This window comes from Monodelphis domestica, chromosome 3, assembly GCF_027887165.1.
Source record: "Monodelphis domestica isolate mMonDom1 chromosome 3, mMonDom1.pri, whole genome shotgun sequence".
In the NCBI taxonomy this organism is placed as follows: domain Eukaryota; kingdom Metazoa; phylum Chordata; class Mammalia; order Didelphimorphia; family Didelphidae; genus Monodelphis; species Monodelphis domestica.
Window position 1 is genome coordinate 536648315 of NC_077229.1, and position 26343 is coordinate 536674657.

The 26343-nt window shown below is 35.6% G+C and overlaps 2 long non-coding RNA genes across 8 annotated transcripts in view; one reads left to right on the plus strand and one right to left on the minus strand.

Annotated features, from left to right (window-relative positions):
• Positions 1–1165: 1165 nt before the first annotated feature.
• Positions 1166–24393, plus strand: LOC103095102 (uncharacterized). Of its 4 annotated transcripts, none has more exons than XR_463902.3 (3): positions 1166–1306; positions 22566–22736; positions 24226–24393. It is a non-coding gene; the product is annotated as an uncharacterized LOC103095102 (long non-coding RNA). The 4 variants fall into 4 exon arrangements; XR_463901.3 differs by lacking the exon at positions 1166–1306 and adding an exon at positions 2258–2347; XR_463903.3 differs by lacking the exon at positions 1166–1306 and adding an exon at positions 4385–4504.
• The window catches only part of LOC103094797 (uncharacterized), a 28785-nt gene continuing 26695 nt past the window's right edge, over positions 24254–26343 (minus strand). For 2 of the 4 annotated variants that reach the window (XR_463898.3, XR_008917972.1), the window contains one exon: positions 24254–26115. This is a non-coding gene — a long non-coding RNA (uncharacterized LOC103094797). The remainder of the gene's footprint in view (positions 26116–26343) is intronic. The other 2 variants (XR_001628523.2, XR_463899.3) reach the window with 1 other exon arrangement.

A 26343-nucleotide genomic window follows, 5' to 3' on the forward strand; every position in this document is an offset into this window, starting at 1 on the left:
TTGGCCACAAACAAACAATATATATTTCATTCTGCAACCTGAATCTATGTACTAGGTAATCTTGAGCTTCTGGCCTGGGCAGTGCTACTCTCCTGGATCAGTTGGGAAACTAAAGCACTGAGGCAATGATCTTGGCCCAATCACATTCCACAACTCCTTCTCTAATCACCTGCATGTGGGTCAAATTTGTATTCTTGGGTCAAAAAGATTACCTAACTATGATTTCTCCTTCAATTTCCTAATTACTTATCCCTCCTCTTAGATCTTTTTTTAAGTAGTTATGGGAGAGGTGGGTTATATTTCTTCTTTTTCTACCATCTGGGTTGGCCTCCATCTATAATATATAGATTTAATACCGGAGAGGATCTTAAGAGTGATTTAATCCAAACTCCTCTGAGATGCAGAGAGATAAAGTGACTGGACCATTGAGATAAAGTTAGTAAATAGTAGATATGTGATTTTATTTTCTGATTTGAAATTACACAATCCTCCTACACCATTCTATCAGTTTCTGTGTATAGTTTAATACTGAAAGACATAATACTAGAGTGAATAAATGACTCTAAAACTAAAGCTCTCTTATCAAAATACACTAAAAGGAGATGAAATAAAACAAATTAGAGAAAAAGAATAAGGGAACCATTTGTACTGGTATAAAAATAAACTCAGAAATGATAAAACAACTAATGATGTCAATTGATTTTTTTCAACTTAGGTGTTAGTTACTGGTGGCTGATAGTGAAGAGGTACACCTAGAATAGGGGCTTGGACTAATAGAAGTAGAGAATAGACACCCATTCCACAGATGTATCTCTATAATCTTGAGCAGAAGAGCGTGACCTTGCTTTGGGAAAGTGAAGCCAATAAATTCTTACTATATAAACCTGCCTGAGCTAGATTTCCCTACAATGGCTTTGAGTCATAATGTCTTCCATTACAGATTTCCAAGCTGAAACAGAGCTTTAGCACTGCAAAGAGGAATACAACTTAAAAAAACTTGATCATGACTATCTGTCTTCTCATTTATGGATCATAGAAGCAAAAATAGATTCAAGGCAGAGAAGTGTCTTCGACAGCAAGAGACTCCATACTATGCATCTGCTATACTCTAGAGCAATGAATTATGACATCATTTGGGGCTGGAAGTCAGTGGCAACAGTAATTGCCTAGAACTATTAACACCATGGCAACTGACCACTTTCCACTGTCTGTTCTGCTCCAAATACGCACCTGTTGGGACAGCCTATAAAGTACATATGTAACTGCCAACTGTCTTTGTCAGTTCACCATATTGGTCAACCAAATGGTGAGTGTGGGTTCCTTTCTTGATTCAGGACTCACATTTTGAGAAAACATTGCATTGTACTAGTTTATATTTAGAACTTTCCCTCAATTTATGGAATCTACTCTCTATTTACATTTTTTTTATCTTAATGGAGAAAACAAAATTGAAGGAAACTTGTGGAATTATATGTCAGAGGAAAGCAGTACTACATTTCTAGGACAATAATTATTTAAATTCCTGATGACAAAGGCATAACATTTTAATTATTTTTTTTATTTTTGTCTGTCTGTCTCTGCTTCTCTTTCACTTTCTCCTTTTTTCCTCCTATTTCTCTTCCCTTCTCTCCCTTTCCTTGTGGTGATCTGTAGACTTTAGTAATGGGTCTCTCCTGCAACACAACCTTATAAGTGTGGTCTAATCAATGGATGAAGTTTGAATAGGAGTTAGGGACAACTGTGGCCTGGGTAAATACTATTTTTAGTGTCAATAGGAGCTAGAGAGAGGAATCATAGAGCCTGTGAGATAGGCAGAGCAATGGCATTCTCTTTTTGGATATGGTTCCCAAAACAAGAGTTTGATGAGAAAACAATTGATAGCAAAGCTATGATGACTAGTAACACTGTAGAAGGAAATTGTGGTCAGGACAATCCAAGCCTTAGGTGTTTGCTAAATCCTCTGCCATATTTGGATCATTCAGGGTAGGTTTCATAGAACAGACCACAGAGGGAAAAGATCTCATGGACTCTTGGGAGTCAGTATTTGTGCTACATATTCTGCTAGTTCCTGTTGGGGAGCCAATTGGAAACCCTTGGAGTTGCCCGTCCCATTCACTGTAATTAACAATAAATATGGGTAAAAGTTATTTCTTATATTGGATAAAGATAAAGAAAGCTGGAGTACTTCATTATACAAATTTCATTTTTAAAACCCTGTTATTTATGAGGAAGGCAGATGTCATCTGGTTGCTTACAGTATACTACAGGGAGCTGAACAAATTTATCATGTCCATCACATTCCTGACTCTGTGGATGTCACAGACCAGGTAGCTGGGGTCAAGCCCAGGTCAGTGCTATAGGTTTATTGATATCATCAATAATTTTTTCATTTTCTATATTTGATTTCCCTTGGGTAAGAGTCCAATATGCTTTCACTATTCTTCCTAAGGGCTAGCTGAACCTGTTATAATATTGTCCCAGGATGGTAAGCATATACAGGTGAAAGAAGCTTCAACTTCCTAAAGGTATCAGTGTACATCACTATGTTGATGACATAATATTGACCGGGACAGATAATATCTTGGTGGAAAAGGTACTAGATCAGGTGATTTCTTGTTAGAATAAGGGGTAGGATATCAACTTGAAGAAAATCCAGGATTTAGTCCTCTCAGGTTTTGGGGAATACAGTCAGTGGGGAAAAAACCAGGGAATCTTGGGCATAGTGTAGAATAAAGTGCTGATTCTACACATTAAGAAATATACAGACTCATTGAACTCTTCAGGTTGTGGGAAACCCACATTTCCTCACTTGGTTATTCTGATGGAATCCATTTACTGAGTCATCTGACAGTCCACCTCTTTCACCACTGGAAGATCTAAAGCAGGTTATCTAGCAGTCTCTTCAGCTGGGCCCTCTAAGACCCAAATTTATGGAGATCTCAATCTGTAAATTCCAGGCTAAGTGGCCTTTGGCAAGCCCCAAGAAGTGACCAAAATAAATGACTTTTGGGACTGCACAAAGTAGCTACTTACTTTAACACATTTGAAAAGTAGTTGCTCACCTCTTCCTGGGTCCTATTAACTACTAAACATTTAACACAGCTATATACAATCTTTGTCCAAAATTACCTGTTATGAGTTGGCTGATGCAAGACAGTTCCTCTAACAATATGAGTGGATATAAAGCATATTGATAAATGGAACTGATATATTCAAATACCTGCTTAGGCTCCTCTGGTGATGGTGCTTTTACAACCACTAAAACTATATCAGAGACTGGAACCCTACTTCTGCTAGCCCAGTGGTTTTCCACATATAGATACCTAGATCCTGAGGAATCTACCTATGTTACAATTAATGTGAGTTCAAATAATGTGAAATTCTATTTAGTGTGAATTCTTTAATGAACCAGATCAAATTTAATGAAAGCCAAAATTCATTAATGCAGCAAATATGACCTTGATCCTTTCTGTCTCTTCTAGTTTTGCTTTAAAGTCTTTATGCCCTCAGTGTTCCAAATGCCATAGGAAAATGCTCAATTTCCTCTAAATTGGCAGACTACCCTTCCTCTGGGTTATTTTGGAAAACTTTATTCCAAAAGGCTTTGAGGATCAAAGTGAGATTATTAACTAATACCTGGCTTTCTCATAGGGAAGATGAAACTAGCCATATAGCTATGGTGAATATACATTTACTTGGAAGAAGGGGGATCCCCTAGCTAACTTGGCAGTCTACCTAGGGGTGACAGAGAGTGTAGGCTCTGAAGAACAAGGCTTAGTACATAAACAGAGGCCATTAAGACAAAGATTTCATTTCAGTTCCTTTATATGACTCTTAGGTAGTGGAAAGGATAGGTGAGCCAGGGAACTGAGTAGGTCTTGGTGGTAGTAAGGATCAACTTAAAGTCCTAGGACAGGTTGCATACAAGAAGTGTATGACCTCATAGCTACAGATGACCTGGATCCATGATAAAAAAAATGGTTCACTGTACCATTAATGTTATTATCTATGCTGTATTTCTGGTATATCTGGTGCTGCTCCAATTCATTGGCTCATCATTACCACTTTTCATTAAGAGATCCACTATGAAATCTAAATATTCCACATCTCACAGAACATGAGTTGAGATCTAAGATTCAATCTTTTCAAATAGGGAAGGAAAATCTCCAGATTGCTGGGTTTTGTCTTCTCTTCCTTTTCCTTTAAAATAACCCTGAAGAGGCTGATATAGCTCTTTTACTTTTTATTTGCTCCTCAAGCATTATTTAAGGAGGAATGTACAATAAAAGTCCTGAAAAGTATTTAAATTGTGAAACATCCTCTAGGAGATATTGGGACCTTGCCACAATAGTGTGACAACATGGATTATACCCTAAAAGGTAACAAAGCCATCTGTGAGTGTGACAAGGAACAAGATGTGCCTCTCTGTGGCTTCCTGGTGGCCTCTAGCTCTTTTGATGTTGGTTGTTCCTGATCACCTTGGGGAATAAAAGTTCTCATCCATGTAAGGTCTAGGTCCTTATGATTTGGTAGATGTCTTTTTTTGTTTAACCCTTATCTTCTGTCTTAGAACCCTTAGTTCCAAAGCAAAAGAGTTGTAAGGGCTAGGCATTTGGGGTTAAGTAATTTGCCCAGGGTCACAAACCTAGAAACTATCTGAGGTCAGGATTTGAACCCAGGACCTCCCATCTCTAGTCCTGGCTCTTTGTCCACTGAACTACCTAGTTAGCCTATAGTAAATGTCTTCAGATCAAACAGGTCATCACTCTCTTTCCTGATGATCAGACACGATTCTATTTGTAGAAGACAAGAGCTGCATCTATAAAAGATAAGTGCTATTGTATACAAGTGGCATGTCTTTGCTATATTAGGGCAAAATGAACCTTCTTTTGTTCATTTAAGGGACACTTCATTTCATTCCCAAATTAAACCTGAACTAACAAGTATCAACAATTTAGTGAATATTTGGACATAGATCTAAATTGCTTTCCAAAATACCCAGATCAATTCAGAGTTTTAGCAGCAGTACATTAAGCTGGCTGTTTGCCAGAAGCTCCACTAAAAATTATCTTTTTTTCCTTCCTTTGTTATTTTTATTCAACTGATGGGCATGAGATAAAAGCTCAGATTTCTTTGAATTTTAATTTCTATAATTAATAAACATATGTAAAAATGTCATATAATTTTTCATAGGCTGGCTTTTCTTTAATAATTTATTAATTGGGAAATGATCCTTGTTCTTATAAATGAATTAGTTCCATATATATAAGATACTTGCTGCAAAAGTTTTTGTTTTCCTTCCTAATTTTAACTGTATCAGGTTTGTTTGTGCTGATATGGAGTATTAAAACATGTTATATTCTGTTCAGTTAATCTAATTATTTAATATTTTAATAAAAAATAATGTATCACTTTAAAGTTTGCAAAGCACTTGAGTATTATCTCATTTGATCCTCACAAAGCCCTGTAAGCTATGTGTTATTATTTCCCCCATTTTACACAAGTGACTTGTCCAGGTCTGAGATAGGATCTGAACTTATCAGGTCTTCCTGACTCCAAACCCTATACTCTATCAACTAGGTTACCTAGTTGCCCATCTAAGCGATTAGTTTTGTTGTCACATAATTAGGCAAAATAATTTCTATTTCTTTATTTCAACCTTAATTGTGAATTATTCTTTTCCATTTTTGTTATAAACAATTTTATTTTTATCTCTTATTAGAAAATCTGATTAATTATTTTATTAGTGTAAAAATATTCTAGTTTTATTTATCAATCCAGTGCGTTTTTTCACTTCCAATTTTGTTAATAGTCCCTTCTTTGATTTTTACAATGTCTAATGTGGTGTTTAGGTGGTGATGTTTTTTAAAATTTTGGTTTCTTGCTTTTCTAGTTTTATTTTAATTGAATTCTCAATTTATTGATCTGCTCCTCTTTCTCTCTTTTGTTGATTAAAGTATTCAAATGAATTCAAAATTGGCCTCAGAAATTATTACCTAATTATGAACTACATCATCTTCTTATGAACTTATGAACTATGTCATCTTCTACAAGTCACTTGACCTCAGTAACCTGTCATAGTTCCCTCTCATCTGTAAAAGAGGAATAATAATAGCACTTACCTCCCATGGTTATGAAGACCAAATCTTTGCTTTACAAACTTTAAAAAACTATGTAAGAGCTAGATATTATTATTAAAGTTATATATCCCCCTTCTTTAGCTACATCTCAAAAAATGTTGGTCTATTTGCCTCATTGTTACTTTTTTATTTGATGAAATTTTCTGTTTCTATGCTTTGTTCTTTGATCCATCACCAATTGAATAAATAAGTGAATGAAAATGCATTTATTAAAATCATACAATGTGCAAAGTATTATATTGAGGGTTAGAATACAAATATAAAAATAAAGCAATTCTTGCTTTCTTGTAACTCACATTCTAATGGGAGAAACAACACATAGAGGAACAGCCCAACAGCAAGTTAGATGGAAAGCTCCCATGATCCTTAGGGTGCAATGGCAAAGCAGGTAACAATGTATATTCTTTACTGTTATTTATTTAGGATTAAATTATTTAGCATCCAATTAATTCTTAATTCCTTCTTCAAAGAATTTTTACTGAATATAATTTTATTTACTTGTGGTCATTAAGAGATACATTTGTGGCTAAAGTGCTGCACTGGGAGTTAATAAATATCTGTACTCAAATCTGGCTAAATAATGTAGAGAGCACAGATGGACATACCCTAATATGTAATAAAAATAACTAAAAAATATTATTATTTAAAATATACTCTATGGGAAGAGCATGAAAGAGATACAAAGTGCTAAATAAAATAAGTAGGTTCAATTAGGTAAAGATAATTTCAGGCTCAGACAATCAGGGCAGGTTTCATGGAGGCAATGACATTTAAACTGAATCTTAAAAGTATATGCAAGATTTCAACAGATGGAGATGGGAGGGCAGGATTTCATATATTAAGGAACAAGCAGAAGTGAGAAAGCACTATATAATGTATGAAAGCCTTTAAATTATCCAACTTTGACTAGAAAGTAAAGCTGGAAATTCCCATGTAATAATGCAAGGATTTGTAGAGGACTTTGAATGTTTGGTTAAGGAATATGACATTCATTAGGAAATTGGGATAAGTTCTATGAATAAGAATCTGGCCATTGTGTGTGAAATGGATTTGGGATGGGGAAAGAGCAGTGAGTTTAATAGAGAGGCTATTTTAATAGTATAGAAAGCTAGAAATTATGGTTTCTACTAGGCTGATGACATTGGGAATAGAAAGAATATCCTGGACCCACTCTGATTGTAGCCTGGATATATAGTAACCTATATATTATATATATATATATATGTATATATATATATATATATATATATATATGTAAGTATTAAATATATTTTAAAATCCCACCATTTTATGACTATATTCCCCTGCTGATTCTGATTCCTATTCCCACTCCCTTTGCATAAATAAATTTCTTTCATCTTATTCAACCTTGCTTCTTATGCTAAATTGACCTGGTTTCTCTTCTTTTAGAGCCCAAGGGGCTGCATCTCTACCTTTCGGCATTCTTGTACTATTTGTATGACATGTCCCTACTTTAAATTGTATTTTCCCAACACTTATGTGATTTTATTTAGTTAGTCTTTCAAGGCTTTGTTTGAACATACTCTTTTTTTCTCCTGCTTTGACTCCTCTTCTTGTACATCTCCCTCTTTTTCACGAGTTCTATGTTATTTTCCTTCCTCTCTTCTTTCTTCTTCTAGGGTTTGGGTTCTATCAAAATGGATCTTTTAATCTGGCTTTATTTGATTTTTTATTCCAGTAATTTCTCTGAATGTCTTCCTTCTTCTTCCTTTACTCCATTATACACTTCAGACAAAGCTATCCGTTCTGAGGTAAATGTTTGATGTCTCATTTCTTCTGTAAGAATCATTTTTTCTCTTCTATCTTCTTCCAGGGACTGTTCTTCCCTAACTATTTTATCTATTTTTCTTTTTTTTGCTGCCACAACTTGAAATCCATCTTCTATTTCTTCCTTAAGTCTTCTCTTGTTGCTACCTCCTCCACTTACACTTCCAGGAGGCATTCCTGTATTTATTTGGGCAGATGTTACTAGCTTCATTATTTCTCTTCCCCTTTCATACTGAGCTCTTGAAACTGGCCCAGCTGCACTTGACTCCCTTTTATTATGACATGGTCTTCAGACAGTGTGCATAGATAAGGTCCTTTTCATCACAAAGGTTACACATAATCCTATGGGTTTTTTTAAACATGAGGCCCTGCTGTGTTCTTATTCTCCACACCTAAAAACTTTTTCATGGATACAGATTAAACTCAAATGATTTTTACAATATATTTAAAAAACCTTTTGTCTTTTCATGACAGCTATTTTCCTTACCCTACTTGTTTGAACCTTCACTTGTGACAAAGAGAAGCAAAGATGCAGAGATGCATAGAATATATGTCAATATATACAATACTCTGTCTTAATAGCTTCATGCCTTTCTTTTGTGAAATAGAAAATAATATTTCATTATCTCTTCTTTGGGTCTTTCATTCATTGTTTTTTTCATTATTCCAAGCATTATTTCCTTTAAATGATCTTTTCAATTACATTGTTGTCCTATTTATGTTATCCTATTATTTTACTATACCTCTGGTAATGTTAATCTTCCTATTTCCCTTAATTCCTCATATTTTTATTTATTGCTGTACAATAATATTCCAAAACATTAATGTTGATAGCAGGCAAAGTAAAGATGCTGGCTTAGGAGCATCTAAAGTCATAAGCTCTCTGACAATCCTTCCAAACCAATGTTTATATCATACTTCAAAGAAAAAAGAAATCCAAACCCAACAAGAAGAAGTCATCAGACTATCCTACTGAAAACAACTTGAAAGGTAGGCACAGTCCATCTGTTTTCTTGGAAAAAGGGAGAGACACCCTTTGCTATCCAACATGCTGAGAACCGTGATAAGATCAGGCCCTGTGTGAGCCCCAACTGAGAGATGGCAGCCATGAGGGTTTGCCTCTGACCCACCACATATGGCCCAGGGCTCTGAAATTGGCTGGCAGGAAGGAAGTTGAGGGAGCCAACAAGTCCCTCCCCTCTCACCCTCTCACCGGATGGAGACTTACAAAAAGACCAGGCTGATACCACTTCTGAGTTTATATCCCAAAGAGATAATAAGGAAAAATAAGTGTACAAAAATATTTATGCTTTTTGTAGTGGCAAAAAAATTGGAAAATGAGGGAGTGTCTACCAATTGGGGAATGGCTGAACAAATTGTGGTGATGGAATACTATTGTAACTGAAAGAACCTTCTCTTTGATGAACTGGAAGAATTCCATGGGAACTGGAAAGATCTCCAGGAATTGATGCAGAGAGAAAGGAGCAGAGCCAGGAGAACATTATACACAGAGACTGATACACTATGGCACAATCAAATGTACTGGACTACTGGCAGCAATACAATGACCCAGGACAGCTCTGAGGGACTTATGAGAAAGAACACTATCCATATCCAGAGAAAGAACTGTGGTAGTAGAAATGCAGAAGGAAAACATTTGCTTGATCACATGGTTTGATGGGGATATGATTGGGGATGTAGACTCTAATCACCCTAGTGCAAATACTAATAATATGGAAATAGATTTTGAACAATGATACATGTAAAACCCTTTGGAATTTCTTATTGGCTCCGGGAGTGGGGAGGGAGAAGAGGGAAAGAACATGAATCATGTAACCATAGAAAAATATTATGAATTAATACATTTAATAAATTAAAAAATAAAATGTGGAATAATTGAAAAAAAGGAAAAGACCAGACTGTCCCTGTGAGACCCATAAGGGTTTGCCTCTAACCTACCACACATGGTCCAGGGTTATAACAAGGACTGACAGGGAGGAAGGTTGGGCACCTGGCTGGATATCCTGGGTCTGCTGGCTACAGTGAAAAATTTGCCCTGGGGTAGGCCAGATCAGCAGGTTAGCTCAACCAGTTGAATCTAGTTTACCAGCAAAGGACTAAGAAAAGAGAAGGTTCAGCCTCAGGGCAGAACAGCTCAAATACTATGGTTCAGTAAAAGGGGCAAGTCTATATAATCCATATAGCGAAAGAAAAACAAGTAAATAAAATGAGTAAACAAGAAAGAAAATAAAAGCTACAATTGAAAGCTTCTGTGGGGGTAAGGACGAAAGAAGAGAATCAATGGATGAGGATGAGATCGAGGAAACATCAATCAAAGCCTCAAAAAACAAACACAAAAACAAAAAACCAGAGAATTGGACATAGGCTATGGAGGATCTCAAAAAGAAATTTAAAAATCAAATAAGGCAGGTTGAAGAAAAATGGCAAAAGGAAAATAGTAGCCTGAAAAGAAAAATAGGTCATCTGGAAATGGAGGTACAGGCATTGAAAGCCAGAATTTATCTGCTGGAAAATGACACACACACACACACACAAAATCAGAAGAGAAGAATGATTTGCAGAATCAACTGCAGTGGGTACAAGTCAGAAACCTTCCCAATAAGATCAGGAGTGAAGCAAGGATGCCTATAATCACCTCTTTTATTCAATGTTGTACTAGAAATGCTAGTAGTAGCAATTAGAGAAGAAAAAAATCAAGGGGATTAAAGTAGATAATGAGGAAACTAAACTATCACTCTTTGCAGATGATATGATGGTATACTTAAAGAATCCTAGAAAATCAACTAAAAGGCTAGTGGAAATATTTCAAAACTTTAGTAAAGTTTCAGGGTACAAGATAAACCTCTACAAACCATTAGCATTACTGTATATTTCCAACAAAATTCAGCAACAGGAGTTAGAAAGAGAAACTCCATTTAAAATCACTTGAGATAACATAAAATATTTAGGAATCTATCTGCCAAGACAAACACAGAAATTATATGAACACAACTACAAAACACTTTTCAGACAAAACTAGATCTAAATATTGGAAAAACAATTGCTCCTGGATAGGATGAGCTAATATGATAATAATGACAATCTTCCCCAAATAAATCTACTTATTCAGCACCATACCTATCAAACTACCAAATATTTTTTATAGAATTAGAAAAAATTATAACAAAGTTCCTCTGGAACAACAAAAAATCAAGAATATCAAAAGAAATAATGAAAAAATAATATTGTACAGTGGTCATGAAAACAATAGGGTACTGGATAAGAGACAGAAGGGTGGATAAATGGAATAGACTAGGAGTAAATGATTTCAGCAAGCTAGTGTTCAATAAACCCAAAGATCCCAGCTTTTGGGACAAGAACTCAGTATTTTTTTTAAAAAACTGCTGGGAAAATTGAAAAACAGAATGGGAAAAATTAGATTTAGATCAACATCTTATACCCTATACTGAGATAAATTCAAAATTGGTAAATGAGTTAGATATAAAGAGTGAAATTATAAATAAATTAGGTGAACATAGAATAATACACCTCTTAGATCTGTGGGAAAGGGAAGAATTTAAGACCAAGCAAGAGACAGAGAACATTACAAAATGCAAAATGAATGACTTTGATCATATCAAATTAAGATTTTGCACAAACAAAACCAATGCAATTAAAATTAGAAGAAAAGCAATAACCTTGGGAAAAATTATTAAAAAAACCTCTCTGACAAAGATTTAATTTCCCAAATATATAAGGAACAAAGTCAAATTTATAAAAAAACCAAGCCATCCCCCAACTGACAAATGGTCAAGGGATATGAATAGGCAGTTTGCCCATGAAGAAATCAAAACTATCAATAATCACATGAAAAAGTGTTCTAAATCCCTCCTGATTAGAGAAATGCAAATGAAAACAACATTGAGACACCTATCAGACTAGAAAGAAAAGTGATAAATGTTGGATGGGATGTGGCAAAGTTGGGACACTAATGCACTGCTGGTGGAGTTGTAAATTAATCCAACCATTCTGGAGGGCAATTTGGAATTATGCCTAAAGGGCTTTAAAAGAATGCCTGCCCTTTGATCCAGCCATATCACTGCTGGGTTTGTACCCCAAAGAGATAATAAGGAAAAATACTTGTACAAAAATAGTTATAGCCACATTCTTTGTGGTGGCAAAAAAAACTGGAAAATGAGGGAGTGTCCATCAATTAGGATGACTGAACAAATTATAGTATCTGATGGTGATAGAATATTATTGTGCTGAAACTGGAGGATTCCTATGTGAACTAGAAAGACCTCCAGGAATTGATGCAGAGAGAAAGGAGCAGAGCCAGGAGAACATTGTACCCAGAGACTGATACATTGTGGCTCAATTGAATGTAATAGACTTTTCTACTGGCAGCAATGCAATGACCCAGGACAATTCTGAGGGACTTATGAGAAAGAATGCTATCCATATCCGGAGAAAGAACTATGAGAGTAGAAACGCTGAAGGAAAACATTTGCTTGATCACATAGTTAGATGTGGTTATGAATAGGTTTTGATGTTAAAGGATCACTCTACTGAAAATATGAATAACATGGAAATAGGTTTTGAACAATGATACATGTATAACCCAGTGGAATTGCTTGTCAGCTCAAGGAGGAGTGGGAAAAATCATGAATCATGTAACAATGGAAAAATACTCTCAATAAGTTTTAAAAAATAGAATTGGGCAATTAGAAACTAATGACCTCATGAGACACCAAGACATCATAAAACAAATTAAAAAGAATGAAAAAATTGAAGATGATATGAGATACCTCACTGAGAAAACAACTGATCTGGAAAATAGATCTAGGAGAGACAATCATTAAGCTACCATAAAATTTGACCGAAATAAAAGCCTAAACATTATGCTGCAGGAAATTATCCAAGAAAAAATACCCTGAAATCCTTTAACACAAGGGTAAAATAGAGACTGAAAGAATCCACAGATCATCCCTAGCATTAAATCCCCAATTGACAATTCCCAGGAATGTCATATCCAAACTCAAGAACTCCCAGGCCAAGGAAAAGATACTGAAAGTTGCTAGGAAAAAGCAATTCAGGTATCATGGAGCACCAATTAGGATTGCACAGGATCTGGCAGCATCAACACTGAAAGACCAGAAGGAATGGAATATGATATTCCAGAAAGCAAGGGAACTGGGTCTACAACCAATAATCAACTATCCAGAAAAACTGACTATATTCTTTTTTTTTTCATTTTTTAAAATATATTTTATTTGATCATTTCCAAGCATTATTCGTTAAAGACATAGATCATTTTCTTTTCCTCCCCCCCCCCCCCACCCCCCATAGCCGACGCGTAAGTCCACTGGGCATTAGATGTTTTCTTGATTTGAACCCATTGCTTTGTTGATAGTATTTGCATTAGAGTGTTCATTTAGAGTCTATCCTCTGTCATGTCCCCTCAACCTCTGTATTCAGGCAGTTGCTTTTCCTCGGTGTTTCCACTCCCATAGTTTATCCTTTGCTTATGAATGGTGTTTTTTTCTCCTGGATCCCTGCAAGTTGTTCAGGGATATTACACCGCCACTAATGGAGAAGTCCATTACGTTCGATTATACCACAGTGTATTAGTCTCTGTGTACAATGTTCTCCTGGTTCTGCTCCTCTCGCTCTGCATCACTTCCTGGAGGTTGTTCCAGTCTCCATGGAACTTCTCCACTTTATTATTCCTTTTAGCACAATAGTATTCCATCACCAACATATACCACAGTTTGTTCAGCCATTCCCCAATTGATGGGCATCCCCTCGTTTTCCAGTTTTGGGCCACCACAAAGAGCGCAGCTATGAATATTTTTGTACAAGTCTTTGTGTCCATTATCTCTTTGGGGTACAGACCCAGCAGTGCTATGGCTGGGTCAAAGGGTAGATATTCTTTTAGCACCCTTTGGGCATAGTTCCAAATTGCCCTCCAGAATGGTTGGATCAGTTCACAGCTCCACCAGCAATGAATTAATGTCCCTATTTTGCCACATCCCCTCCAGCATTCATTACTTTCCTTTGCTGTTATGTTAGCCAAGACTATATTCTTTCAGGGAAAAATATGGCCGTTTAATAAAATAGGAAGTTTCTAAGCATTCTTGAAAAAAAGACTAGACCTAAACAGAAATTTTGATGCCCAAAGACAAAATTCAAGAGAAACATAAATAGGTAAATAAGAAAGAGAATAAAGTTAAATGGCCTGTATTCCTATATGGAAAGATGATATCTGTAACTCTTAAAAAATGTTATTATTATCATAGTAGGTAGAAAACTATACATAGAGGGTACAGTAGTAACCTGTTAAGGATATGTCAAAAAAACAAAAACAAAAACAAAAAAGAAGGGTTGAAAAAGGAGGATAATACTAAAAAAATGGGAAAAGAGGTAAAAAAGGGATAAAATATATTATATAATGAAGCATGAGGGGAGTGAGGGGGGAGAAAACCAATACAATGAAAAGGTGGAAGAAGTTGGTGACAGGTAATGCTTAAACCTTACACTTATTGGAATTGGCTCAGAGAGGGAAGAACAGTCAGATCCATTGGGGCACAGAATTGTTTCTTGCCCTTTGGAGAAGTAGAAGGGCAATAAAAAATAGGGTGTTGGGAGGGGAGTAATACAAAGGAGGGAAAAGGGGGGACTGACTAAAAGTGAAACACTGGAGGGGAGGGTAAAATGGAAAGGAGAAAGATTAAGATTAAAGGAGGAAGTAAAAATGGAGGGGAATACACAGATGGTGATCATAACTGTGAATGTGAATGGGATGAACTCACTCATAAAATGGAAGTGGATAGCAGAATGGATTAAAAACCAGAATCCTACCATATGGTGGTTACAAGAAACACACTTAAAGCAGATAGATATACACAGGGTAAAGGTAAGAAGTCAGAGAAGAATCTATTGGGCTATAACTGAGACAAAGACGGAAGGAGTGGCAATCATGATATCAGACAAAGCTAAAGTAAAAATAGATTTGATTAAAAGAGATAAGGAAATTACATCTTGATTAAAGGCAGCATAAATAATGAAGAAATCACTATGTAACATATATGCACCAAATGGCATAGCACCCAGATTTTAAAGGAGAAACTAAGGGAACTTAAGGAGGAAATAGAAAGTAAAACTATATTAGTGGGGGACCTCAACCTTCCCCTATCAGAACTAGATAAATCAAATAAAAAAATAAGAAAGAAGTAAAGGAAGTAAATGAAATATTGGGGGAAATGGAGCTAATAGATATCTGGAGGAAACTGAATAGGGATAAAAAGGAATATACCGTCTTTTCAGCAGCACATTGTACATATACAGAGATTGACCACACGCTAGTGCATAAAAACATTCCAAATATTAATGTCATATTGATGTAAAATTTCAGTTATATCTAATGGATGAATGGTTACTTTTGATTCCAGTTCTATGCAATTACAAAAAAAAAAAGTGCTTCTTTGAATATATTGAACCTTTACAATTTGATTTTAACCTTTGATATTCTTCGAGTATATGTCTAATAGTGGGATTACCATGGTGAGTTAGTCATTTTTCTCTTTATAAAAGACATTCTAAAGAATTTGGACCAGTTAAGGGCCCCCAATAGGACACTAGTGTGCTTGTCTTCCTAAACCTTATCTGACATTAATTCTTGCTACCTTTCCCACCCCCCCCCCTTTGATTTGCATGGTATGAGGTGAAACATCTGAGATAAGAGTTATTTTAATCTTTTATATCTCTCCTAATATTAGTGACTAGAAGTATATTTTTATGTGGTGATTCATGGTTTAACTTTTTTTTATAAACTTTTTTTTACAAATATCATCTGACCACTTGTAAACTGGGTAATAGATCTTACTGTTATATATTTGTGTCAATTATCTATATAGTTTGAATATTAGGCTTTTGTTCATGATAATGGCACAAATAATTTCCTTTTCTAATGTTTCTATTCTAATTTTGTCTGATTTGATTTTTTAAAAACTCTTGCCTTCCATCTTAGAATCAGTGCTGTCTATTGGTTCTAAGGCAGAAGAGCAGTAAGGACTAGGCAAAGGAGGTTAAGTGACTTGCCCAGGGTCACACAGTGTCTGAAGTCATATTTGAACCTAGGACCTCCTGTCTCTCTAGGGCTGGCTCTCAATCCAGTGAGGTACCTCACTGCCCCCTGTCTAATTTGATTTCAAGAAAAACTTGTTATTTTATATAAAAAGTTGTCTGTTGAATCTATCTCTCCTATCTCTTTGGTTAAAGATTCTCCCACTAGCTATAGTTGTGAAATGATACCCTCTTCTTGTTTCTTTTTAAGTAGTATTATATGCAATAATGGTATAACTATGTATATATAATTATGGTAGCTTCTGCTACACCATTTTTTCACATTTTTTCAGCAGTTTTTGTCAAAAAGTGAGTCCCTTACAATTCAACTGAGCTGCCAATTTGTCTATCTCTGACACCATGCCATACATCAAACTTGAGGGCTCTCCAGAGAAAGAAAGGACAGGGAACGCCTCTCAGTCTGGGGTTATTGGTTATTCTGGGTCATTTATTCCCTGAATAAGGGTTGGGCTAGTGTTGTCATTTAAGATGATGCATATTCTGTCTCCATCCCCCATTGAGACTATAAATGGCTTTGCTAACCAAAAAAAAGTGAGTCCCTTTCCCAAGTAATTGGGGAAAAATAGTAAAGCTCTGGGCTACTGCTTTCAGTCATTTCTAATTTGTATCTTGGCTTTTTCATTAATCTGTGTTTCTATTTTATAACCCTCACCAAAGAAGTTTGACTGTTGCTTTATAATGTATTTTGAGATCTCTTCTTCATTTGTGCTTTTTGTTATTACCTTTGAGATGGTAGACATTTCAGTTTTACTAGTGAATTATCATTATTTTGTCCGGTTCTAAAAAAGTATTCTTTTGGAAATATGGGAATAAAGCTAAATCTAAAAATTAATTTAGAAACTATTTCCATTTGAATTATATTGGCACAGTCCAACCATCAACAATAAATGGTTTTCCAAATATTTGAGTTTCCTTTTAATTTCCACAGTGCTTTTTAGTTGCATTTTAATAAATCTTGTGTAATGATTAGCTAACTCTTAAGTATTGTCTTCATTTTTGTAGTTATTTGAAAGGCATTTTCTTTTTTAACTTCTAGTATCCTCTCATTATTAACTCTCCTACTAGCTACCTTGAATGTTCATTTTGTTTTTTTACTAATATACTTATATATGTATGTTTTCTCACCTGATTCAATGTAAGCTCATTAGAAATGGGATTGTTTCTTTTTTTTTTTGCCTTTCTCCAGGATATGGCAAAAGTATATCATGCAAATTAAATACTTAATAAATGCTTATTGATTATTATCCTTTCTTCTTAGTATGACTGGTGGCCTAGGATCCCTAATAAGGCAAAGACCAAGTTGAAGTTTCTCATTCTCTCTATAGATTCTCTATATAGACTTTGGGTAGGCAGCTCCTCAGGATTCATTTTTGACTGAACCCTCCCCACCCTGCTCTATGAGAATCATTAGAGTTGCTACAACTCAGTAATATGGATATCCTTCAGAAGTAGTTTTGAATACATGTCCCACAGAATGGAACATGTTCAGGTTCATGGGAGGCCATTTGTGAACTACCTTAAATTATTCTCACTACACTGGATTTATAAACACTCTGTGCTGTATAGAAATGCTAATGATTTTGTCAATCTACTTTATAATTCTATAACCTAGATGTAGCAAATAATTGTCAATTATTTTCCTACTGAGTATTTTTCCTGGATATACCATTGTTCCATCTGGCAAATTGGGTATTTTATCTCCTTTTTGCCAATGTTTATACTTTTGCTTTTTTCTGTTTATCGATATAACTAGCATTTTTAGATACTGTCAAATAATAGTTGGGAAAGTAGGATTCTTTACCACCCCACCTTTTACTGGGAAAGCATTGTGTCAGAGTTGTCAGTAATACTTGTTCTCAATTTTAAATATAGACTTTAAATATATATTTGAATCCCTACATGTAACATCATGTCCTAGTCGCTAGCTCTCAGGACCAGATCTTCTATATTTGTTCCACAGGGTATGAGAAGGTAACTTTGAAGGATTTGGCTATTTCTCTTCTGTATTGCCAATTACTTGAGCCCTTATGAGTCAAATTTCTTTATTGTTAAAGACAGCAGCTTCAATTCCATCTAGCCACTTAATATCAGCATTTGCTTCAAAGATAGATGAAACAAACATTTTATTCTCCCTCTTCCCTGCACATACTTTCATCTTGGAACATACTCTCCCTTAAACCACCTTGGTCTCTGAGAGAGTAGACTTAACACAGTTCAATTCCTCCATAGTATTTTTCTAGCCAAGGTTAAATGCAGATGACTGTCATACAAGCATTGCTTGCACAACACCTAGACAGTGTCTGGCACATCATAGATACTTCATAAGTGTGTGTTCCCTTTTCCTTCCTCCCTCATTTCAATTACTACTGGGATGTGGTCACAAAAGTTACTTCAAAAAATTCCTTGCAGTATCAATACTTCACTTGGCTGGGAAACTTGGCCCAGACACTGAATCTTGGATTCCTATAACTCACTCTTCCAGCTTTTTGAAATTCCTGTGATTGAAATTGTTCCTTTTCAGATGCAAGGGATGAGGAGTCACTGAAAGGCAGAAAGAGAATAAAGCAAAAGAGAAGGTAGCAGAAGTCAGGCCATTTTGAATACTTCTGTGATCAAAGTCTCCTCTTAAACATGTGGTTAACCAGCTAATACAGGATGTTTACTGCACCTCATAGTCTCTCTAAGGCATTTTCCTTACTTATCATCATGATTTTCTCAGAAGCAAGCTGCCTAGCATCCTCTACAAGAAATAATTTTATTAGCTGAGGATGCTTATGGGATTTGAGCAAATGTCAGACCCATCCATGAGTATATAGTTGAATATGTATGTTATATTATGTATATGTATACATATATGTCACTCTACATATATATTTCTAAATACATATACACATATGATATAGGTCTATACCTTTGGAATGACTGATATAGGGAACAAACTCCTGGGTGAAGAAACTTATAGGTCATCAACTTCTCTGCCATTCTCTGCCACTCTCTAGGAGAGTGGACTAAGGAATTGAGAATTCGATTATTTGCCCAGGGTCACACAACTAGTACGTTGCAAAGGCAAGACATGAACCTGGGTCTTTTCCCCTTAGAAGCCAATTCTCTACTATATCATATTGCCTTTCACAAGTATATGAATATATATGTATATACATATACACATATGCTTTACATATGTTCTATAATTCCAATCTTTCAGGTACAATACTGTTCTTTGTTTTTTCCTTTAATGCATTTCTTTTTAGCTTACTCTGCTTTCCTTTTGAATACAGAATAGATCTGCCCTCTCTGAGCCAAACACTTTCTCTCCTTTTATAAGAGTTAATGCCAAGATTAGAAGGTCAGAAATCCCCAACAGGGTATGTTGTAATATCCTTGTTTCACCTCCACCTGGTTCTGTGTGGTTAGTTTCACACAGTTGCCACATTATTCTCTTTTAGCTGGTTGTACCCAATACCCTTTTTTCCTCTCTTCTCCTTGCTCCTTCTCTATCTACAAAAGACAGAAGAAGAAATTTAAAGCTTTTAGTCTCTCGCCACTCTAGTTTCACCTTTACTTAATCACTAATGTGATTTTCCTAATGTATAGACATAAACATATCATCCTCCCTTCTCTCTTCATCTATCACTCAGATCTCTCTCAGATGTCTTCTGCCACTATCTACTTCAACCTGTCTCACATGACCAGCTAACCTCTCTAAACTGTTAGTGATCCCACTTAATCCTATCTCCTCCAATAGATTACTCCTTCTATCATACCCACTCTATCACTTATTTTCATAATAATAATCATAGTAATAATAAATATTACTATTTTCAGTAGACATTGGCTCATTTTCTATTGTCTACAAACATGTCCATGTCTCTCTGGTCCTGAAAAACTTCTCACTTAATCCTTTCATTCCTGTTCTCATTCTGTTCTGTCCTTTTGTAGCTAAGCTTTTTTTTTTTTTTACAACAGATGCCCCCGATTGCTCTCCTTTCTCTTCTTGACCCACTACAATCTAGCTTCTGATGATTCCAGTAAAACTATTCTCTCCAGAATTATAAATGGCCTTAGTTGCCAAATCTAATGCCCTTTTCTCGATCCTCATTTTTTTTACCTTTCCAAAGGCTTTGCCATTGTTGCTTATTCTCTCTCCTCTTTGATATCCTCATTGCTCTAGGTTTTCAGGACATCTCTCCTTCCTAGTTACCCTCCTATGTAACTGTCTCAGTCCCTTTTGCTGGATCCAAATCCAGATTGTTCTCTTTAACTGCAAATGTCTCTTAGGATTCTGTCCTATGCCCTCTTCTTTTATTCCTCCACACTACTTCACTGGATGATCTCATTAGTTCTCATGGATTTAATTACTATCTCTATGATAATGACACTCAAATCTCCCTGTCCTTTCCTTGTCTCTCCTGTGACCTCCAATCTTTTGTATCTGGTGACCTTCAGACATTTCAAACCGGTTGTCTAGTAGACATCTTAAACTAAACATGTCCAAAACAGAACTTATTTTCTTACTCACTAAATCCCTTTCCCAGTCCCTCAGGTTTACAACTTGGGTTATTCTCAACTTCTCACTATCTCAGCCCCCATATCCAATGTGTTACCAAGGCTTAATGATTTTACTTCTGCAATATCCCTCCTATATGTCATATTATCTCCTCTGACACTGCTACCCTTAGCTTTAAAAGAATGCATACCCTTTGATCTAGCAATATCACTACTAGGTTTGTAGCCCAAAGAGATAATAATAAAAATTATTGTACAAAAATATTCATAGCCTTGCTCTTTGTGGTGGCAAAAAACTGGAAAATGAAGGTTTGTCCCTCAATTGCAGAATGGCTGAACAAGTTATGGTATATGATGGTGATGGAATACTACTCTGTAAAAGGAATGATGAACTGGAGGATTTCTATATGACCTGGGAGAACCTCAATGCAGAGTGAAATGAGCAGAACCAGAGCACTGTACACAGAAAGTGAAACCCTATGGAGCAATCCAATGTAATGGACTTTGCTACTAGTAGCAATGCAACAAGCCAGGACACTCCTGAAGAACTTATGTGAAAGAATGCTAACCACATTGAGAGAAAGAACTGTGGGAGTAGAAATTAAAAGCAAAACATATGATGTCACTTATCACATATATATGTTATTTAGGGTTTAGGCTTTTAAAAATAGCTCTAGAGCAAAATTGAATAATAAATAGGTATCAAGTGATAACATTTGTACAATCCAGTGGAATTGCTTGTCAGCTCTTGGGGAGAGGGGCAGAAAGAGGGGAAGGGACAAAAATGAATCATGTAAATATGGAAAAATATTCAAAAACTAAAATTAAAAATTAAGTAACGGTAAAAATAAAAATAAAACAGGCCCTTCGCAGCTCACACCTAGACTACTGCACTAAAATGTTGGTAGGTCTGCCTTTCTCCACTCCAGTCTATCCTCTACTCAAGCTACCAAAATTATATTCCCAAAGTACAAGTCCAACTATGACTCTCTTCTACTTAATAAACTCTGTTGGCTCCCTATGGCTTCCAAAATCAAATTCAAAATGTTCTGTTTGGCATTTAAAGTCCTTCAGAATCTAGACCCCTCCTACCTTTTTAGTCTTCTTACACCTCACTCCCCTAACATATACTCTTCCATCCTGTGACACCGACCTCCTAGCTATTCCATTAACAAGACACAAGTCCTAACTAAAATTCTATCTTTTACAGGAAGCCTCTTCTAATACTTTAATTCTAGCATTGTTCCTGTTTAATCGTTTCAGTCATGTACAACTCTTTATAACCCTATTTGGGGTTTTCTTGGCAAATATATTGAAGCAATTTAACATTTCCTTCTCCAGCTCATTTTACAAATGAGGAACTGGGGCAGCCAAGATTAAGTGACTTGCCCAAGGTCACAAAACTAGTAAATATCTGATGCTAGATTTGAACTCAGGAAGACTTATCTTCCTGACTTAAGTTTTGGCATTTTCTAATTATTTCTTATTTATCTTGTATATTACTTGCTTTATATATTTTTTCACATTTGCCTCTACCATTAATTAGACTGTAAGTTCCTTTACTGCCTTTTGCTTCTTTTTGTATCTCTAGCGCTGTCTCTGATAAATAGCATATGCTTTTCTAATTGTGAATACATTGTTTTGCTTTGGAACGCAGATATAGAGTAGAGGTTTTCTAAAGTAAATGCCCCCTGTCTGCTGATCAGTTGTATGATTCATCCTCTATTTTCAACTGTGCAGGTGTATCTGTTTTATTGATTGGCTTCCTTGGAATCTTATTTGCCTCACTGATAAATGTCAAATCACAGTAGGCTGTCAGTAGTTTACTAAGTGATGTGTAGCCTCTTAATCTTAAATTGTACTATAGAACTTTTTACTCTGCCACCTTCAAATTAATGTGGTCATTATTTTCTGTCAATTTAGCATAGTTATTTGCATATAGAAAGTCCTCAATAAATGCTCTTTTCATTTGTTTATTCATTCTAGTCACCACATTTCAAGACTCTATTGGCAAGCTAAAGGGCAACCTTCTAGAACGAAGATGACCAGGATGGTGGGGGGACAAGAGTCCATACCATACAGGAATCAATTGAAGAAACTATGAATGCTTAGCCTGGAGATGAAAAGACAAGTGAGGGCCATGATGCTGTCTTTAAGGTACATGGAGGGCTATCATGTATGAAAGGGATGAGATTATTTTGGTTAGCTTGAGGAGACAGAATTAGGAGCAATGGGTGGAAGGAGCAAAAACATTTCAAGGAAAGGAAAAATTCCTAACAAGTAGAATTGTCCAAAAGAGCTGCCTTAAGAAGTAGTGAAGGCCATAAGGCAAAGACTGGATCACCATTTATCAAGGATGTCACAAATAGATTCCTGATTAGGTACAGATAGGGTAGGATTAGGGTTAGGGTTAGATGGCCTCTCAGATCTTCTATTCTTAGAGTATGTTAATTTAGGATAATCCATGGATATTTTGTCACCCTCATAAGGGAAAAGTGACTAAGGCTACTTAAGCCAGATCCATCCGTTTCTATTGTTTCTCATGATCTAAGAGAATGCAGGAAACTGCCAATTCCTGTAATTTCAGAGATATTTAGAGGTTTCAAGAAGTACCAAATTCCCCCAGACTCCTCCCTTGCCCTACAATGAATATTAAATATTCCTTCATCCTTGAGAACAATGTTTATTCCAAAAGCTGGTTCTAAGGCTGAGCTCTGACATTACTAACTATGTAATGCCAAGCAAGACATAACCTTTTTGAATCTATTTCCTCATTTATAATATGGGGGTAACAATGTTTATACTACTTACCTCACAAGATTATCATTAATAAATTCTAGTTATTCTCTTAAAAACTCTGACATTGCAAAGTATAAATACTATGTATGGTCACTGTTAGGGAAAAAGATCCAATAAATACTAACATATGTATAGCATTCCTTTCTGTGGCAACAAAGAACTAAAAACAAAGCAGATGCCCAATCAGTTATAGAACAGTCAAACAAATGATGGTATATGAATGTAATGGAATATTACCTGGCACTCACAGGATAACTAAGGATAACAGAGGAAGACATACATGAATGGATGTAAAGCAGAACTAGGTAAACAATATACACAAGGGCTTCCACAGTGTAAATGAAAAGATCAATAACAAAAATATTGAGACTGAAAACCCTGTTTAAAATGACCAAGTTTGGTCATCAAAAAAAGGACCAATAGCAGAAGGTGGGAGACTGCAGAGATGGAATATACAGCATATGTTGATAGATTTGGTTGATGTATTGATTGGTTTTACTGAAATGATTTTCTTTCTCTTTCATTGTTGGGGAAAAGGAATGAATATATTGGGGAATTAAGAAATAAAAAAAAATATGTATCGATACAAAAATGGAGCTATTATGCATTATATATACCTTGGAATGAAGGCTCTGAGAGTTTGTTTTCATAAAAGATAGAGAAGGGCATAAGGGCATCAAGAATCTAAGTGAAGTAGAACTAGAGGAGAATGAGGAGAAAGAGTATATACAACCAAAGGGATAAAGGAGTCAGAGAAATGGCCAGCTAGAATCTTTGAATAGATAATTCAATGTGTAACTGTCCAAAGCTAAATAACTCTTTAGATCTATTCTTCCCATCCATATAGATTCTCAACAACAAAGAAAGAAAAAAAGAAACAAAAAAGGAGACGGACTTTATTCAATATCTTTGAGACTTCTTATTTGGTATTTTTATGCCTATAGCCTGATTTGGCACATATGAAGTAACAATGATGTACCAAGACACAACATTCAATGACAGGACTCCTCGAAGATGAGTAAAGTTACCCTTAGAGTTTTCATATTTATTGAACAAACTCAACTAAAATAGTTGAAATACAATGGGTACTTATAGTGCATTATTAAAGATCACATCATACAAAAAAGCCTGTATTTCCAGCAATATATAACTGTAACAATTCATAAATGCTATAACTGCTGAATGAATATTGTTTCTTCCTCTATATATAGCACAGCTGGAATAACCTAAACTAACAAAAAAGAGGGTGGGGGGGAAAACACACAAGAAAGGTGAAACAACGAGAGGGACAAGAGACAAGGGAATTATGAAAAGGAAGAGAAGGAAATAAGTGCATGCATTGGTATTTAACAGCCAGAAGCTAAATAGTTCAGAGCAAGACCTGCCCTGTCAAAGGAAGAGCTAAAAAGACAGAATTATATAAAAAATTAAGGTGGGCTTTCAGACCATGGATAACATAACATTTCATGAGTAGATGGCATTATTTGGTTTACTTTTTTTGTCAGTTTCACTGGGAACAAGAACAAAAATGTACAATCTCTATCATGTTAAGATTGCTAATATCTGCTCTGCCATTAAAAAAAAAAGAAACACTCCTTTTTAATTTTTTAGGGAAGGAATAATTGTCTTATTCCTATGGATTTTAAAGAGGACATTTAAAAACTTATCCCTTTTCCCAAATGTCTTCCAAACAAAAAGAGTAATTAAAAGAAGTTTCATTAAAACTCCTGTAAAATTATTGCTTCTCTTTTCTTTAAGTTAGGCAGGCAAGGGTGCAGAAAGGAGATTTATAAAGAAATTACAGTTTTGTGGTTGCTCCCGCTACAACTGCATTGTGAGCACACTCTGATGTAATGTCAGTGCTTCACAAGCTTTAGTAATATTCACTCACCCTACAACACTGAATAAGAAAGCCACACTGAAGACACAAGAAAACGTCAGTCCAATCTAAAGAACAACATTCAAGAAAACAAAGTACCAACACCTTCTTAAGACATGGAAAAAAAAAAAACTCCATCAGAGCTACCTTGCCAAGGAGCATGTTTAAAGTCCAAAATAGCACCATTCATCAGTGTCTCAAATCCTGTGGCAGCATCTCAATCACTAACCACAAGGAAACAATGAGTTTCAAACTACTTCTATACATCAAAAGAGTACATGGATAAAATATAGATATACAGACAATTGATGAACATAAACTACTAGTCCTGTTACATCTAAAAGAAAAAAAAAGGGGGGGGGACTCTCAGCCTCTGCAAGGAGCAGTTGGGAGCTATGTGAGTGGGAAGTAGAATTTACCAGTTACATATGAGCAGTAAAAGGGTGAATAGTAGAAGACAATGTTGTAGGAGAACCAGGCCTAAAGGCCCACCTCTAATGTTTATAAACGTGGATTCACAGTGTGAAATTCTGAGTTTTCACTGAAGTCAGAATGATAAAAACTGGTTTATGATACATATTTGTCCACTGTAATTCTCTAAAGGAAGGCTCAGAGTCCCATAGTTTCTTCTTATACTTGATGATTGTACACAGAAACAATTTCCATATATGACACTATGACTTCATCAATACCCATAAATGATATGCAATACAAATGGAGGAATTATGATTAAAAAGAGTAGAGGTAATTGATTCTTGTGGAGTATTGTCCATCACTGCCACTGAGCAGAATCAGCGATGTAGCTGCAATCTCATCTTGCTTTTTTCGATTTACTTCCCTTGGAACTGGAAGGTTTTCCTACATGGTAAATACACGCATACACACATGCACATACACACACACACACACACACACACCAAAAAAAGAGAAAGTTAGCAATATTTCTTCAATCATTATCAATCTACATCCCACTACCCCATGACAGCTCTGGACTTATAATATTTACATATTAGACAGTTCACTTCAATATAAATATTAGGGATTCATATAAATGTGTAGAATATTTTCTTTAAAGGGAACAAGTCT